Source organism: Mesocricetus auratus, unplaced genomic scaffold (assembly GCF_017639785.1).
Source record: "Mesocricetus auratus isolate SY011 unplaced genomic scaffold, BCM_Maur_2.0 Super-Scaffold_100006, whole genome shotgun sequence".
NCBI classification, from domain to species: Eukaryota; Metazoa; Chordata; class Mammalia; order Rodentia; family Cricetidae; genus Mesocricetus; species Mesocricetus auratus.
Window position 1 is genome coordinate 104,422,594 of NW_024429190.1, and position 18,736 is coordinate 104,441,329.

General features: G+C 57.2%; 1 protein-coding gene across 2 annotated transcripts in view; it reads right to left on the reverse strand.

The window, feature by feature from the left end:
• The window catches only part of Prkcd (protein kinase C delta), a 56,350-nt gene that overhangs the window by 24,041 nt on the left and 13,573 nt on the right, over positions 1 to 18,736 (reverse strand). The window contains exon 1 of one of the 2 annotated variants that reach the window (XM_013124594.3): positions 6,580 to 6,810. The exons of the other annotated variant lie outside the window; for it this stretch is intronic. The gene's annotated coding sequence lies outside the window, so the exon portion shown is untranslated. Of the gene's footprint in view, positions 1 to 6,579; positions 6,811 to 18,736 lie in introns of those variants that run through there. 2 annotated transcript variants of the gene reach the window in all.

The following is an 18,736-nucleotide window of genomic DNA, read 5'->3' on the forward strand; positions in this document are numbered from 1 at the left end:
CCCAAGGAGCTGTGCCTCTGCTGCTGAAGCCCCCCTGTGCTTCAGCTTCCAGACTCAGAACAAGAGAGGACCTGGGATGTGGGGCTGCTGGCAACTTAATGTCTCAGGCCCCTGTCTTCCAGAGTTCCAGACAAGCCTGGCCAATTGGCCTAAGCCACAGGCCAGACGCTACTCCCCTCACAGGCAGAGCTGAGGTGAGGCAAGCCTCGAGCAGAGCTGGTCAGTCCTATTCTGAAACCACTTCCTGGGCAGCCCAGAGGAAGTCAGTCTCCGGAAACATCTCGGACCAGCTGGGTCTCTTCCCTGGGCCCAAGCCTTGGAAAGTGGGTCCCAGGAGAAAAATGCCCGGCTGGACAGGCCCCAGAGTTCAGCAACTCCACTCTCCCCAGGTACAGTGTGAGGACGGAGCCGCTGCAGGCTCCCCATTGGCCCATGATCACCTTGGCCCCGTGACCAAACAGCCCACTCACTTCCTTTTCTGAGGCACTAGCCACAGCTTGCAGCAGCTGACTGGACTCTCCTCCACACTTGTGTCCCTATCTCTAACGCCAAACCCTGGTCAGCCTGGGAGCCTAGGTCATGTGGGTAGAGCCCCTCTCAGTGTGGCCTAACTTCCTCCAGCCCTAGTGAACCTCTTTTGTTTTTTTTTTTTTTTTTGAGACAGGGTTTCTCTGTGTAGATTTGGCTATTTGGCTGTGCTGGAACTCGCTATATAGACCAGGCTGACCTCGAACTGACAGAGATCCACCAGCCGCTGCTCCTGAGTGCTGGCATTAAAGGTGTGTTCCACCACCCCCAGGCAGCCCTGGTGATCTTAGCTACACCAGGGACTTCACTGTCAGGTGACAGACTCTGGCTGCTAGAGTGGGTAATGATCCTGACGGGGTGGGGCCCCCCACCTGACCCAGCATGATGAGCATTGTGTGATGGGTGTGGAAAGTCACAGGGGAAGTGACCCTGTACATGAGGGTCTGAGTGTGTCCCCTGAGGAGATGCCTGTGGACAACCGTGCTTACGTGCGGGCAGCGTCTGCCTGGGGCGAGTTTCCCCGGCGCACTTGGCCTTGTCTACCTGTGTGAGCACGTGCGTGTGTCTGCCAGCCAGACAGCTGATGTTTGAGAGTTTGCAGTAGGCGGGATCCTCGGCTAATAAACCCCAGCTGGCGTCCCTGACTCCAGGCAGCTGACAGCCCCCAGCAGACCAACTCTTCCTCATCAGGTTTGGGGGAGGATGGACAGACAGAAGACCCAGTGAAGGTCCTGCCCTTGTCCTACCACCCCTGGAGTGAGACCCTCAACCTGACCCCTCTCCACCCTGAGGAGGCCTCACACACCCCAAAACCCCGCACCCACAGTGGCTAACAGCCAGAGGGTGGGAAAGGGGGCCGACCAAGGGAAACGGTTGAAGGGAGACCCCCTCTTTTTTTTTTTTTTTTGGTTTTTCCAGACAGGGTTTCTCTGTGGCTTTGGAGGCTGTCCTGGAACTAGCTCTTGTAGACCAGGCTGGCCTCGAACTCACAGAGATCCACCTGCCTCTGCCTCCCAAGTGCTGGGATTAAAGGCGTGTGCCACCAACGCCCGACTGGGAGACCCCCTCTTACTAGCCTGTCCTGTCACTCCTTGGGTTCCAGCACACACACACTCAGACTCATACACACACACACATATATGCATGGGTGTGTGCACGTGCAGACTCAGACTCACACACACACATGCATGGGTGTGTGCACTGCATGTGCAGACTCTCTCACACACACACACACATGCATGGGTGTGTGCACGTGCAGACTCAGACTCACACACACACACATATGCATGGGTGTGTGCACATGCAGACTCAGACTCACACACACACATATGCATGGGTGTGTGCATGTGAGACTCACACACGTGCACACATGTGCATGCACACACACACTGGTGTGTGCAGGTGCAGAGCTCTGCTCACTAGGGCTCCTCTCTAGTCACATAGAGAACTACCTCCTCCCTCCCTCCCTCCGTCTCTCCCTTCCTTCTCTTTCTGCTTGTCTCGGATGCTGGGGTTTCCACTGGAGCCTCACATACACCAAGCACGCTACCCGAGAGCTGGAGCAGCAGGTTCACAGGACTTTATTACCACAGGGGCTCAAGGGAGCAAGGCCGCCCCACAGGGGCACTGCTAACTTCAGAGACTTGCAGCCTTCCTTCCCTGGCATCCCTAGAAGACAATGCCCAGCAGAAACCAGTCCTGAATCAGTAGGCTGGGGAGAAATCACTCAGTCCTTCTGGGAGACTCCATTCTGTTCCCAGACCAGCACGGAACCCACCATGGGGCACAGGGGAGCCTGCTTCCTTGTGACAGGGCAGTTTGAGGAACCGTGGAAAAGCTGGCACGCCCACCCCAACCCCTGACTTACACGCTACTTTCCCTCCAATTGGCCAGACACAGTGTCACTGCTCCTTCCCCCACATCACAGGTGTGTGTGTGGTGGGGGCTCCAGTTCTCTGAGCTCCAAGGCCAAAGCAACAGCAGGTATCAGGCAGGAAGCCCCTTGCGAACGAAGGAACAGACACACCTCCACTGGACACTGCTTCGCATCACGGTACCTTGGGACGCAGCCAGTCCCAAGGAAGAAGACAAGTCCTGGAGAGGAAGGGGACCCTGGCTCATGGCCCATCTGCCTGAGAGGACCCATCCTACCCGGGCCTCCCGCCCCTGCTGGTCCTGTCTCCTGCTCTGCGGCAGCCACTCGCTAACCACTAGAAGTAAGTGGGCCCAACGCCCTTGCCTGGGCCAAATCCCAGCAGACCTGTAGGAACAGGCGAAAACAGCTGAGCTGGGAGGCACAGCCAAACAGGCCGGCCTCGGCACAGCCGGCCTCGGCACAGCCGGCTTCGGCACAGACAGCACAGTTTTGCGGGGCCAAGGAGTTCAGGCTTCCCTGGGCTTGGCTTTCTCTCCTGTCAATGGCTGTTAGGCTCAAATTCCCTGGGGAACCAGCTATGAGTCCCTTCCACCTTAGAGTCTAGAACACCGTCCTTGCCCTTAGAACATCTCTAGCATGGTAAAGAGGCCACGTAACCCGGCTGGGGCTGGGGAGGAAACCTGTTCCTGTCAAGGAGGGGGACCTAGGTTTGGGGATTGCAGGATGCAATCAAGCACCAACCTCAGACATTCCTTTGAGCCTTTTTAAAATAAAGACAGATTATCATGTAGCCCAGGCTGGCTTCAAATTCACTACGTAAGCTGAGTGAGCCTTTCCACCCCTCACCCCCACCTTTTATTTTGAGACTGGGTCTCTCAGTGTATCCCTGATTGCAAGATCTGCCTGCCGGTGCCTCCTGCGTGCTGGGTTTAAGGCATGTCACTATGCCCGGCTGTAAGCCTATTTCTTTCTTTTTGTTTGTTTTTTGTTTTTCGAGACAGGGTTTCTCTGTGGCTTTGGAGGCTGTCCTGGAACTAGCTCTTGTAGACCAGGCTGGTCTCAAACTCACAGAAATCAACCTGCCTCTACCTCCCCAATGCTAGGATCAAAGGCATTGTAAGTCTGTTTTTTAAGTGGGGGGAAATATTACTGCTCCAATGCCCAGACAGCTCTGAGACTTCAAAACATGTCTTGCCAGCTCCTGTGCTAGATTCCCAGTGGAAGCAAGAGATGACCAGAGTACAGTGAGACACAACCAATTAAGTCTAGTTACTCAGGGGCCGGAGCATAAAAAGCAAAAGTTCAAGGTTAGTGTGGGCTACATGGGAAGCTCAAGGGCAGCCTGGGCAACATAGTGAACTCTGTCTCAAAAATTTAAAAAAAAAGGAGTTTAGCATGTAGTTCAGTAATGATTCCAATTAGGCCCTGGGTTCAATCCTCAGGACCACTAAAAAAGCAAGAGAGGCCGGCAGCCTTTAATCCAAGCACTCTGGAGGCAGAGACAGGCGGATCTCTGTGAGTTCGAGACCAGCCTGGTCTACAGAGTGAGTTCCAGGACAGCCAGGGATGTTACACAGAGAAATCCTGTCTCGAAACAACAAAAGTCCCACTCCCCCAGCTAGAGACCCTATCAGTACTTCCTGGAGGCGGCAGCAGCCTCGGGATTTATCTTTCCATCAGTACTTCAAATTATTTCCAGTTTAAATTTAAACTCCAATTAGCTGTGCCAGATAAACGGTGTCAGAATCCTGCAATAATCACAGTTCTGAGTCACCACCCCCCACTCCCTCCATCATAGCTACAGAGACTGGGGTCCCGTTGGGGCTGAGCTGAGTAGGGCTGGGTCCTGGCACTCTGTGAAGAATCCTCCTTCCTGCAAGCAGTCTAGTCAGGGAGACAGGAAGAGGCAAACAACACATCGTGTAGAAGACACTGTTGGGAACTATGTGGGTTTTCATTCATCCCAGACTCCAGAAGACACACAGCCAGGAACAGCCTTCACTCTGGATCCCCTAAGTCCCTGCCTGCTCTGTTCCACAAAGGAAGCTCAGCACACAGAGACCTGACTCAGAACTCCTGCTCTTAAAGGGCATGGTAAGTCCTTGAACCCGTGGCTGCTTTGGTTCAGAATCTGAAGTCTGCCAATGCGGGACTTGCCTCAAGCCTTCTCCATGTCTCCAGGAGCCAGGTCTGGGGTTGGGTGTGCAGAGCATTAGCTCATTCCCTCCTAGTCCTACCACCACAGACCCTGTAAGCCCCCTCCTGTTGCTGTCACCCACACTCGGTCACTGTTACCCACAACACCACCGTCACACACACCGGCAGTTTCATACAGTCAGATTGTGAGTCTCCTACCGGTCACACTCTCCCAGTACAGCTCCACAACATCATACAGAGGTACTGTCACTGAGGGAACACACACACACACACACACACACACACACACACACACCCCACTGCCACCCTCTGCATTATCCACCACGCCCCAGGCTAATCCACAGCAGGAACGAGGAAACCCAAGGACCAGTCAGTCCCCTCCCTCTGTAGCAGATCAGCCTGGTCACAGATCAGCAGCTGAGGGAGAACCAAACTCGATCGCATGCACTCTTCTTACACACACACACACTCACACACACACACTCACTCACACACACTCACACTCACAACACTCACTCACACACACACTCACACACAACACTCACACACAACACTCACACACTCACACATACACACTCACACATACACACTCACACACTCTCACACACACTCACACACGCCTTGCGGGTTGGCACGCCAATAGTGTGGGCTCCCACAGTTGGAGGATCTAATGTACGCATGGCCAGGTGACATGGTGCATGCACACAGGACTTTCGGGGCACATAGGGATACACAGACATGAGAGCAGGCAAAAAGACGCATGTCACAAAATACAGAGGGGGCAATGTCACAAAATACAGAGGGGAGGCAAAGGGCAATTCACCAGGACATCATGTAAGAAGTTTCAAGGTACACACACACGGAGTCTCAGGGCACTCAGATGGCCATATACCATATACTTACAAGCAAGTCACACGTGGGAGAGGGCACACTCACCGGGAAAGCCCCACAGTGACAAACAGTATACAGGGAGACAAGATACACAACACACCCACAGGCCCGGACCTAGATACTCCAGCAACAGAAACCAAGCTCCTCCGAGGGCCCAGAGGAAAAAGGAATCTCCCCTACTCGGTCTAAAGTAGGGGCGCGCTTAGCTGGGGTGGGGGGGCTCTCTTCCCTCCCCTCCCCTCTAGGCCGAGGGACCTGGGGAAGTGGGGACAGTTGTGACCGTGCTTTTGGACTCCCTCTCCACCGCCAGCCGGCAGGGCAGGGCACTCCCATCACGGCTGCCCTCATCACCTTACTGGGCCCCCCAGAGGGAGTGGCGTCGCTCCAGCGGGACCGGAGACTGACTGACAGCACCAGGCAGAGGCTACCGGGAGAGGGGGGCTCAGAGGGGCAGGGAGGGCAGGGGAAATGGTAGAGACCGAAGAAGCCACGCCCAGCCCAGAGACAGATGGAAAAGCCAAGAAAGACGCCGAAAGAAGAGATAGGGCGAGGAGGAGGCGGCGGCGGCGCCGGTCTGCCCGCCTGGGACACGGGCGCAGGAGGCTAGGGCGACGGGCGGCCCGGCCTCCGCCCCGCGGTGGAAAGGACCGGGGGTTGGACTGGCAGGGGCCCGCGAGCGTGGGCCGGGGGGGTGGGGTGCGGCTCCGGGAGGAATGGGTCGAGGGGGCGGCGGGGAGAAGACGGAGCGCTACTGGACGGCGAGGGGCAAGCAGGCTCGGCCTGGGGGGCGGAGGACCCGGCAGGAGGAGGTGGGGGCCGGGCCGGGAGGACCGCACGGACCCTCGGGTGGGGGCTGAAGACACCCAGGAGGGAGCATTTAGGGGCTGGGCTCCCGCCGTCGAAGAGAGACGGTCAGACCGACCAGGGGGACCGAAGCACCCGCGGGCCCCCGTGCTCGGTGGGGACTTTGGCTGCTCTCGTGGCTCAGTTTCTCAGTTTCAGAGCCGGGAGCCGGGGAAGGAAGAAGAGGGGGAGGAAGGAGGCCACCCGAGAGAGGAGAGAGAAAAGAAGGCCGCCGCGCCCTCGAGGTAGCTCGGACCCCGCGCCCCGGCCCAGCTCGCACTCACCTCCCGCCGCGGGGCCAGGCGCCAGGGGTCCCGGCGGGCCGGGGTCCGTCTCGCGGCGCGGCTCTCCCGGAGGCGCGTGGACGGGGAGGTCAGCGCCGGCCTGATCGGGATGGGCCCGGCGGCCAGTGGGGACCCGCCCGGGTCCCGGCACGGAGGGTGGGGGTCCAGGGGGGCCGCGCGCCCGCCCGCCCGCTCTCGCTCGCTCGCTCGCTCTCGGGATCCCGCGGCCGCCGCCTCCTGCTCTGGCGCCGCGGCACACGGAAGTGCGAGGGGGTGGGGCTGCGCGACCTCACCCAGGTGCCGGCCCCGGCCCCGCCCTCGCTCAGGACCCGCCCCCACCACCACGGGGGCCCGCCCCTTCGAAGCTCCGCCCCCGGGAGCTGGGGGTCCGGCGCGTCTCAGCCTCCTGCAGGGCAGGTCTCAGTCCCCGGATGCCTCCCGAGCTCTCCAAGTGCCTCGCCTGCCAGTGGCACGCAGGCCACCGCGTCTCGGGGACGCTGAGGACTCTCTGAGGCCAGGGGAGGGGGGCACAGCCCACTCCGTGGAGCCCGGGAGGCACCGCCGGGGCTTCCCCGACTGCCCGCGCCCACGCCCGGGACTCCCCACTGGCCAGCTGGCCCGTCTCGCCGCCTGGCCTCCCGGCTCTTTTCCTGCTGGCTTGAGCCGGGCGGGCTCCGTGCCCGCCGCCGGGCCTGCCGATCCCCAGCCCTGCCGGAGAGAAGGAGCTGGGAGGTCTCCAAGGGCGAAAGGATCTAGCCGGTCTGTCTCGGCGCTGTTCCTCAGACAGTTCTGGGAATTGCCTCTCTCCCCGTCTTCCCACTGTCTCCTGTGCCCGCGGCCCTGAGCGCCCCTCGGCTCCATCAGGCGCACAAGCTTTCTTTCCAGAAGAGGAACCTGATCATCCGTCTTAACTCATTCATTCATTCGTTCGTTCGTTCATTAAGGGTCCCCTGGGCCCAAAGTCTGAGCACCGAATGGGAGCCAGGGAATCCATTTTTCCGTCCCCAAAGCCCAGAGCTCTAAGATGTTGCATTACACTTACCCAAAGAAATGACTTCCCCGGCCTGGGCCTGTAACTCAGATGATAGGGTGTTTGTCTGACTTGCAGAAAGCCTGTGTTTGGTTCCCCACCACAGAGAAAACCACAGATGTTGGCTCAGAATGACGCTCCAGTACTCAGGAGGCCAAGGCAGGAAGCTCAGGAAGCGAGTTCAAGTTCAGCCGTAGCTACATAGCAAGTGAAGCCAGCCTGGGCATGTAAGACCATGTCGCAAAACAAAACAAAACAAAAAACAAAATAAGATGACCCTTCCCGGAAAAAGAGATTTCCCGAGTAAATTAGGAGCGTGGGGGGAGGAGGGGAGGGGAGTGGGGGGGAAAATGTATAGCTCAATTTAAAAAAGAAAGGTTTAAAAAAAAAAAAAAGGATAGCTCTTCCCAGGAGGCTAAAAGAGGGTTCTAGGATCCTGAGGTCCTTGACCTCCTTCCGGGGAAGCACCAAGAAGGAATAAAAGTCTAGACAGCTCTTTGTCTGAGGCTCAAGAGACGTGGACCCCGCCCCCACCCCCCCAGTGGAAGCCTGAGACTTCCAGGGATAGGGGACCCTGACAGAGATGTAGGTCTCCAAACCTTACTTTAAATGGACATTGGGGACATTGGGGATTGGGCTAGGGAGAGAAAGCCACAATGACTTGTCCTGCTGTATAGACAGAGGCAGATACCCTGGTCCCTCTACCCTGGAAGAAAGGGCCCAGTTTGAAACTTAGTATTTAAGTCCCCAGCCCTGATAACTGTCACCATCCCATGACAGTGGATTCTTCCCACAAAGCTGACTCTGGCCGAGTCGGATTTCTTCTGGAAAGACGGCCGGCCACCTTTCTCTACACATTATCTTTGATGTCTCCTGGGTCACTGGTGACTAACATTTCTCTACTTGTCTTGGCTGTGTCCCTCCCCGTGCTGCTCCTCTTTGGTGGCCAGTAGTTATCCCTGGCCTTTCCTTGAGTCCAGGGGCCCTATTTAACTTGGGGTTGGGCTGAAGGAAAGGGTGTGCTAGGAAGGAAAGCTCTAGGTGACCTTTGCCCACCTGGAATCGGGTTTCACCCCGTCTGGCTCCTCCTCCAGATCTACAGCAGCCAACCCAGCCTCTCCCCTCAACAACATCAACAACCGGGCCTACCCTGTGCCAGGACCACAGTGGGAGAGCCCGCCACTGGGGAGCCCTAAGGCCAGCCACCAAGACTTTCTTCCCACCTGCTGCTTTCTGCCTTGGGGAAAGGAGATGAAGATGGGGGGGGGGCTACCCAGTGTGGGGCTCTGTCCTGAGTGATCTCCGAGCATCCAAGAAGGGAGGGCCACTGTTGATGGCAGCTTTGGTGATTAGCAGGGGGAACTGACATAAGGAGGTGGAGGGCAGCTAAGACTCATCTGGTCACGTTCTGGCGAGGGCAGAAGAGAGGTGCAGGTGGCTTTCTCTCCAGAGACCGGCCCAAGGGCCTTAGGCTTGTGTAGAAGCCGGGGACTTCAGACCCAGGTTAGCTAGGATCACTGCATCGTGGAGCTGGGTACATCGCTGGGTAAGTCCTGGGCAGGGTTCAGATGAGCTGTCCCTAACCAGCTGAGGTCTCCAAGGAGACTTTGGCTGTATCACATGCTGACCCTATGACCCTGACTGTGTCATCATGACCACACCTCTCCCAATCTAAGTTCTCACCTATGAAAGTCAGAGAGAGAGAGAGAGAATACCATCTCAGCCAGGGCGCAGATATCTGCTAAGGACTTGTCTCTATGCGTAAGTTCGGGGTTATAGGAATGGCCACTGTGCTAAGTCACAGGCTCTCGGCCCTGAAAGGGTCCTGGATTGTCTCTCATGACATGAGTATAAATCCTCCAGCAAGGGTGTGCTCAAAGCATCCCCCTGAAGTGGTTCTCTCCTCCCCGCTTCCCTCTCTAGCGCCCTCCTCCTCTAGGTTAAGGAGAAGCCAAGGGACCAGTATTGGGTAGCACTGAGCACAAATCACCAGGACCGTTCCTCTGTGGCTCTCGGGAGGGTTTGTCCAGAGGAGAGGACGAAGATTATCCTGAGACCCTGTCACTGTCCAAAACCATGAGCAAGACAGGGTCCTAAGGCCCCTGAAGGAGAAGTCTAGAATCCAAAGAAGCAACCTGAAAAGACCACCCATTGCCCCTGAGGCCCACCAGCTGAAGACGGGACAGGGTCTCCCATTTCATCTCACTCAGCAGCTAGTTCTTGTCCTGCTTCTGCCTGTGTCACTATTTCTAGCCCCGAAGCTTCGGCTGCCGGGGCATCCCATCTCCACCACGCCCAGAGCACTGGCCTGCTCAAGACGGAGTGGGCTCCTGCTTCTGGGACAGGAAGCACAGGCAGCAGGAATGATATATCTGGGCAGCTGCTGGAGGATAGCAGAGCCGGGCAGGGGTTTTGGCTGGGGGTAGTGAGACACGGGAAGGGGGCTGGGGGCTTGCCTCTGCCTCAGGTCACCAAGTCTGCCACCGAGGTTTAAGACTCCCCCAGCACTAAGGGAAGGACAAGCAAAGACAGGCTAGGGAGGTCTTAGTGCCGCATGCCAGGGAAGTGCCGAAAAGTTGCTGCCCTGCTCTTGTCCCCAGACCTGTGATTTTACTGTGCGAAGGTCTCCTGGTCTGTGGAATGGAGATGCTAGTAATGGCATCTGGGGGTTCTGAGATGGAGCCTCTGAGACCAGAGGAGCAAGCTCAGTCTGCCAACACAAAACCAGCAAGGCTGGGCTAATCCTTAATCCCCTCCCAAGGAAACTCCTCTTCCATACATCTGTTTAAGTGAAACTGGAGGAATCCCTGGGAAGGGGTGGGGAAAGGTGCTTTGGGGGAGGGCAGAGCACAGGGCTTTCACGTGGTTCTCACGGGCCCAGCATGGACCTTTATAACGCGGTTCTGACCGGGCTGTCTCCTGAGCAGGCTCCTCTGTCCCAGTTCCTCACAGGGACCTGGAAGCGGCCTGGGTGGGCAGCAGAGCTGGGGCTGGTCACCCGTGGCATCTAGAGACTGCAAGGAACATCCTGATCATCTTGCACTGACTTTCCAGAACCAACTCAGTTTGCCTCTGCTGGGGCTCACACTGGCGTGCCTGCCCACAGAGGGTGAGGGCACGGGGGGGGGGGCACGACACCGGGGGAGTGACGCAAGGAAGGCTTCACCAGCCCCCTCGCTTGTTCTTGCGTGGTGGTTAACTGAGTTCCTCTGCAGACGATGGCTCGTGGAACATTCCCTGGCCTACCGGAAACTGAGGACAGGGGATGAAAGAAGGCCCTTGGAGGGGTCAAGGGGGGCTATAGACAGTCCCTCCAGGGACTCGGGGCACACAAGCCCTCACCTACAACCTCAGCCCCGCCACCCCACCACACCCCTACCCTTCACCCTTCCAACCCCCAACCTCTACCACACCACCCTTGCAGACACAGTCCCCTTACGGCGCTGGTACTGAGCACTGGCATGGACGGGCCTGCAGCCTTGCCCCTCCCTGCCCTAGGGGAGTATTTCCCAGCAAGGAGGGTGGGGTGCCAGCCCTCCACGTGATTCCGGCCAGACTGTAAAAGACCCAGCTCTATTCCTGGATCGTATAGCCACCCGGAGGCTGCCATGACCCTGACACCTGGCCCTGGCACTGCCTTGCTGCCGAGGACCCAGCCTGGTGAGAGGACCCGAAGCCGGACATGACAGAGGGGCATGGAGAGCCCCGGAAACCTAAAAAAAAAAAAACACACACACACACACACACAAAGACCGGGTGGCTGTTTTGATGGAAAAAGGGGTGTGTCTTTTAAAGAAACTGAAACAGTCCCGTTTACAGATAAAAGCAGGGTTGCACAGGACTCCCCACTCTGCCCACATCCCTTTTCAGAAGGAAGGGACCCTGCAGCCTACTCCTCCCTTCCAGACTGAGCAGAGAACCCTGGACGTCAGGACTTCTTTATCCTGGCCTGGAGACTGGGGAGTGGAGCTGAGCCCCCCCCCCCAGCAGGCTTCCCTTGGCGTCCCCTGGCAGGGCTCTGTGCAGAGGCAGTGGGTAGCGCCCTCGAGAAGTGGTTGGGCCAGTTGGACCAGCAGAGCCCGACCCAGCAGGCTACAGTCAAGTCCTCCCGAGGAATGAGAGAGGGCCTGGGACACTCTGCCAAGGCCCCCACTCTTCCCTGCCCAGTCTCTGCCCAGCTGGCGTTTTGCACACTCCTCCCCCAATGCCTTTCCATTCCTCTCTTAGCATCCAACAAGGCCCCTCACAAGCGGCCCTTTCTGCGGAGAGCCTCTGCTTCTCCTAAGCCCACTTCCTCTACACCCTGCCCAGGGCCTCTCCTGAAGCAGAGCCCCTGAGCCGAGGCCCCAGGCTGGGACGAACCAGCATGCAGTCACCGTGTTGGCCGGCTGTGCAGCCTGGAGCAAGTGCCAACCCTCTCTCAGCCACATTTATTTTTTCCTCTCAGCTGTAAGGTCCACAGTCCCCGGGGCTGCCTTGAGACTAAATTAGCGTTAGCCACAGAGAACCCAGCCCTGTGTCCAGCACTAGAAACAGGCAGCCGGGCCTGTCCATCCCTCTGCCCCAGACTTGCCCTGGCAGAGACTGGCCCCATTTGCCAGTTCCGGCAGCTTGTGGCAGGCGGCAGTTGGCAAGGACGGTGCCTCCTCGGTGTAAGATGAGTCCCGTCCTCCAGCTGCTGCCCACCCAACCCCAGTCCACCACCTTCACGGGGCTGAGCCAAGCCTCTGCCCGCAGCCTTTTGTGGGCATAGGCTGTGGCCATCTTGGCCGCAGTGGCTAGGCAGGCGGCCAGGTTGTTGAACGGGCTTGGACAGGAGGAACTGTCAGTCCTCGAGGTTAAAAAACAGTCGATACTCAGGACCTTCAGAGCCAAATGGGGGTGCCAGGAGAAGGCTATGATTTCTCGACATGGGGCAGAATTTGGGTCAAGGGCTGGAGTACAGAACCTAAGCTCTCAAGCAGGCCACATGCCGAGTAGGGACTCAGCTGGCTTCTGACACCCAGCCACACCAGACTTCCTAAAAGTGGGCTTTGGAAATGAGGCCTCAGGCACAGGTTCCAGGCCCAGGACCACGGGAGTTTCCAGGTGCAAAGGAGATCTGGGACACACTGTGAAAGCTCTGAGGACAAAAGAGACGAAGGAGAGTTTTAATCTGTCCTGTGGTTTTATAACCTAGATGCTTGGGAAGTTCATGCTGAGGTCTGCCCTAGCTCCCTCATGCTCCCAGACCGACCCTGCTGGCTTGGTAGAATGGGAGGATAGTTCCCTCTGGGTATGGGTTGTTTCTGGCCAGGATGGGGGAGGGGTGCTACGTGGAGGCCAGAAAGTTGAGGAGGGGACACAGAGGGACCGGTGGGTCTGAGGACGACGGCCTCTGGGGGCTGCATCGACAGTGAGGTCATGCATGAGCTTCGAGGGTGCCAGCGGGCGCACTCCTATGACTGGGCAGGGTAGCGGGGAACGAGGAGACTGCGAAAGCCGTCTCCAAACCTCCCCTCCCACACCATCCATATCAGATGCCCTTCTAGAGCCCCAAGACTGTGTCTCTTACCCCACCCCCAGGCATTAAGGAAGGCCCATGTCAGCTCAGTCTCAAGCTCCCGTGGGAGGGGGGGTGTGCCACACATTCAAGACAGAGCTACAACCCTGAGGAATACAGGATGAGCTTTCTCCCCTAGGCTGAGCCTTCTTCAAGTCAGGGGGCACCAGGCGAGTGGGCTCCCAGGCCCTAGCCAGACAGCAGCAGGCCTTCACTGCTCTGCCTTTCCCCTCAGCCCCCTATTCTGAACCTCAGCCCCCACAGTGGGCCCCACCCTGGCCAGCCTGCACCCACCGTGGGCACTGGCACGAACTTTGCCTGAGGTATAAAGACCAGCCAAGCCTGATGGCTGATGGCTTCGGGAGACCTCCTCCAGGTTTAAAAAAAAAAGGCTGCTTGTCCCGCCCCTGTCACTATCCCAGCCCAGGGGCCAAGCCCGATGCCCACGCCCACACCCCACCCCCAGGTTACCGGGGAAAGTGTGAGCACATCCAGGAAGACCTGAGGGGCAGAGCACGCGCAGAGGGCCCCGAGGATGCTTCCCACAGGAATCAAATCCCGTAGTCTAGAGGATGGTAGCGAGCAGACATCAAGGGAGTAGAGAGAGGATATTAGACCAGGTTGTTCGGCGTGGTCAGTCTCTCGGGACCACCTGCAAAGTCAGAGCAGCCAGCGAAGACGCTGAGGCTCAGAGAGGTGTGCTCAAGGCCGTACTGTAGTCAGGTGGCTCAGCCACGTCCCCTAAGTCTCTCCAGATACCGGGACGAAGACCCCGCTGGCTTCAGAGACAGAGGTGCCTGGATTGTAGGCAGCTCCTGCTCCCAGCTTAGTGCCCCCTTAGTACGCGTCCTCAGACAGGCGGCTCAGTGTCTCTAAGAGATGGTGAGGGGAGGAGAGTCCCAACTGCCGGTGGTCCTGATGTGCAGATGGTGGAGTGAGGGTGTGGAGGGGCAGTGTTACAACCCCTTCTCCCCCTTCTCCCTCTCTCCCCCTCCTCTGCGGGCATGGGGATCTGACATTGGGATCTGACGGGAGCCTGGGCAGCTGCCTACAGTTCCTCTGGCCTCTTTGCTCCTGGCAAGGGGCCTCTCCCAGGCCCCGCGGGTGCAGCCCAGGCAGCGTGCAGACGAGGGCTGCAGATTGGCTTAAAGGCCTGCCCCCCTGAGGCACATCAGGTATTCCTACTCATTCCACTACAGGGGAAGAAAGTAAGGCTTGGGCAAATCCTTGCCTGAGTCCACACGGGGGGGGGGTTACAGGGGACTAAGGCTGGACGTCAGGTGCTGTGTTTGTCTATAGGGTCCTTGGCCTGCTCCTCTGCAAGCATGCATCTTAGCCAGGGCCAGAGTCTATACTCCCCGAAGGAGTTGGACATCAGCATGCCATCAGTATGCAGAGGACCTGCCCCGCCCTTACAGGTGTTTTCGAAGGGAAGTGGCCAAGGTGGAGTGCCCCAGGATTGTGGGGTGCTACTCTTCTATGGAGGAACTCAACCACTCAGTTATGTGACCTTGGACAAGTCACCTTTCTGGCTTCAACTTCCTTACCTGTAGATGGGTCTATTAGTAACTCCCCCTTAGCCCTCAGAACTCAGACAAGAGAAGTGTTTAACCCAGTGCCTACATCAGGGTGAGTGTCCACGGGCTGCTGCTGACTGTCATTGTGGTTTTGTGTAGTTTTGAGTTTTTGTTTGTTTGTTTTGTTTTGTTTTCAAGATGGGGGTTTCTCTGTGTAACAGCTCTAGTTGTCCTGGAACTCTCTCTGCAGACCAGACTGGCCTTGAGCTGACAGAGATCCATCTGCCTCTGTTCCTTCAGTGTAGGGATTAAAGGCGTGCGCCGCTACTACCTGGCTGCTTTTGTATAGTTTTGTTACTAACAAGGCGAGTTTCAAGGTGAGTCAGAGAAATGTGCATGGCGTGAAGCCCTGTGTCTAATTTCTAGGGTTTGTAGAAGCTTACTGAAAAAATCCTACTCCCCATCAAAACCTAGAGGACAGGGAGATTAAGGTCCCAAGAAATAAAGTGACTTTCTAGTAACAGACGGCATCATAGTAACAGACGGCATTTGCTGGAGTCAAGAATAAGTGCCCACAGGATGCCAGCCTCCACGCTAGGGCTCGCCCAGCTGGGCAGGCTCTGTGGAAGGGTCACTGGCACCAGCCAGGATGATCCAGAAGGAATTCCTTAGTGGCAAAAGTGGGAAGTCCGAGGAGACACTCCGGGTAGAGAAACCCAGCCCAGGCAGAGGCATGAGAGCAGTAGAATACTCATTCCAGATACAAGGGGAACCGGGGTAGACAGGGCTGGAGCATGGGCTACACCTCGGTGACCTAGAATGCCACGCGGAGGCCTGAGCATGTACTGAAGAGAGAAATGAAACTCCAGAAAAGGGGTTTTCCAGCAGAAGCTGGGGCCCTTGGCTGAAGGAACGGCGAAGGCAAAGTCTTTCTAATTTATGGGCTTAGGGCCACAAGAGCTGGGACCAGAGTGCGGTGACTCATAGGCAGTGCCCATGTGCCGCCGCAAGACTGGAAACGGGCTGGGCTTGGTGGCGGACACCTCTAATCCCAGCACTCGGGAGGCAGAGGCAGGAGGGTCTTTGTGAGTTGGAGGCCAGCATGGTCTACAAGAGCGAGTTCCAGGACAGCCTCCAAAACAATACAGAGAACCCCTGTCTCGAAAAAAAAAAAAGACTGGAAACAGAGAGCCCACCCCTCCACCTCTCCAAAGGAATCCACAGGGCTGGCGACAGCCGGTTCCAGGAGCAGGCCTGCCCACATGAAAGGGCGCACATGAGCGAGTCCAAGGAGCCCTTTTCAGTCTTTGCCCTTCTGACTTTTGCTCAGACAGCTTAGCTGGCTCCGCCCGTAATGATGGGCTGCTGGTGTCTGGCAAGGAGACCCACGGGTGACTCACGGATAAGGGTGTCAGCGTGTGCGTGGAGTTGCGGGGCGTTGCGGGGCTGCTGTGAAGACCCTCCCTCTCCTTCACCAGCAATTCTTTCCCTTCTCTGTTTTCCGTCCTTCCCTTCCTTTCCCTTTTTGTTTCTCTCTCGCACTTTTCCTTCCCTTTTCCCCTTCCTTCCTTCCTTCCTTCCTTCCTTCCTCCCTCCCTCCCTCCCTCCCTCCCTCCCTCCCTCCCTCCTTCCTTCCTTCCTCTCTCTGCAGGGGATGGAGTTGCACTCACTTTACCGCTGAGCTATATAGATCTTCGGGCTGAGGAAGCGTCTCTGGGTCCCGTCCCCGGGGGTGGGGGTGGGGGGCAGCGGTCCTGCCAATCGCCTCTGTTTACTCCCTAGCTGTAGCCCCGCCCCCACACCTGAGTGCCGCGCCCTCTCCTCCTGATCACCCCTCATTCCTGCCACCCTCTTGTCTCCCACCCTACGTGGGCTGAGGACGCAAAGCAGGGGCTTCACACTGGCCGGCTTCCCGCGGTGGCTTTCCCAGCAACGCTTGTCAACGTGCTTGCTGCCTTCTCCAGCGTGCTGGGTGTCTGTGTAGAACTGGCCAGGGAGTCGTCTCATCTGTGCGAGTCAAAACGGATGGGGCTAATCTGCACCTCTGTGGCTCTCCGTACCAGCCAGGTGTGCCGGGAGGCCCTGCTCTGGAAGACCCGGAGACATCAGAGCTCTGCCGAGGGAGGGTTCAGGTGCTGCCAGCGGGTTAAGTACTCAAGGGACTGGGAGTACAGGAAGTCTATTTGTGCTAATGTCTGCGAGTGTCCAAAACCACACAGGCGCAAACGGGGGACCTGCCCCTTCCCCGTCCCCCCCGCCCCCTCCCCCGTCACGGAATGTGCCTTCTGGGATCCCTGCCTTTCCCGCTGCTTCTGGATGGAGCATTTAGGATTTAGGTCTCCATCTTCTTCTTCCTTTGCATAGTGGATGACTAAGAGAGAGCGTATGTTTTGTGTATTTTTTTTTTCCAGATAGGGTTTCTTTGTCCAGCCCTGGCTGTCTTGGAACCCTCTATGTGGACCAGGCTGGCTTCAGAGTCAGAGATCTGCCTGCCTCTGCCTCCCAAATTCTGGGATTAAAGGTGGGGGGGGACAAGCGTTAAAAGCAAAGAGAAGGACCAGGTACAAACATACCACCTCCTGACCTCTAGAAATGCCCTTGAGGGGCTCCACAGTGAGACTTGTGCTAGCCAGATGTTACGCCAGATGTTAAGCATGCTTACAATCCTAGCACTCAGAAGGCTGAGGCAGGAGGATAGTCCTCAACTTGAGACCATCCTGAATTACATAATAAGTATTAGGGCAGCCAGGGCTAGTGATAACCTCTCTCAAGACAACAAAACAAAGCAAAACACCCACCTTGCCAGCGTGAGCCAATACCTGCACATTTGAGGGAAGGAGGAAAAGGACAGAGTTGGGGACAGCTAGGATGGAGAGCACACTGTCCCTCCCCTGGCTCCTTCTGCCTGCTTTGTGCTGGATCCTACAGCCCTGGTATGCTTCGTACTGGATTTTCAGGCTTCCCTGGGCTCTCTCCGTGTTATGATAAAGCTCGAGGGGAACCTTGGTGAATTCCATGGCGGGCGAGCATGACCGAGAGGGAGGGAGGACGGGAGGCACATGCCAGGCAGACAGAGCTTAAGTGAGAAGCTGTTTTGTTTTGGTTTTTGGTTTTTGGTTTTTTCGAGACAGGGTTTCTCTGTATTGTTTTGGAGGCTGTCCTGGAACTAGTTCCTGTAGACCAGGTTGGTCTTGAACTCACAGAGATCCACCTGCCTCCAGAGTGCTGGGATTAAAGGCGTGTGCCTGGGAAGTTTTATTAGAAAGGGGAGGGGAGGGGAAGGGAAGAGAAAAGAGGTGAAGAGACACAAAGGGGGGGAGGGCAGAGGAGAAGAGGGAGACAGGAAACTGTCCTGTCTGTCTGCCCCAGGGGAACCGCGGGGAAGAGAAGGTGGGGGTGAGAGAGAGAGAGAGAGAAGAGAGCCTAAAGAGAGCTGGAAGAGAGAGCACATGTGGGCGGGGGTCTGTCTTTTAAAGGGGTCCTTTGCAACTGTGTGCAGACTACATAATCACGGAACCCTGGGCTGACCAGGGTACTGCCTGAGTGCATTCTGCCAGGTGACAGGAACAAGCCAGCGTAATGCCTGAATCCTTACATTCTCCACAGAGGACCCCCACCCCACCTCTCCACCACCTACCCCCACCTACCCCCACAAAAACAGGGTAACAGGGTCTATATGCAGACCATGCTTTGCAAACCTTGAACCCTGCCTTCAGAGGTCAGCCCTCAGAGGCCAACCTCACAGCATTAACCTTTGTTCCCATCTGGGAGCAGCTAGCTGGCACGAGGCTGCCTCGGGGCACTGTCTGTGCATCCAAATAAAACCTGAAAAATACTGCCCCCGCCCAGTACTGCAGAACTCTGCTGAAAGGTAATTATAGGTGGCCTGGGATGGCCAACTCTACCCACAGTTTAGTGCTTACTGGGCCCAGGGCCCGGGACTGTATGGAGCTCTCCCTGCCTGTCTTATTCTGTCCCAGGCCTTTAGGATCCTCAGCTCTGATGCCTCTTATCAGCTCGCACGGCCCCCTGATCTTGTCAGGGGTGCCCTGGGCGTCTGGATGAACT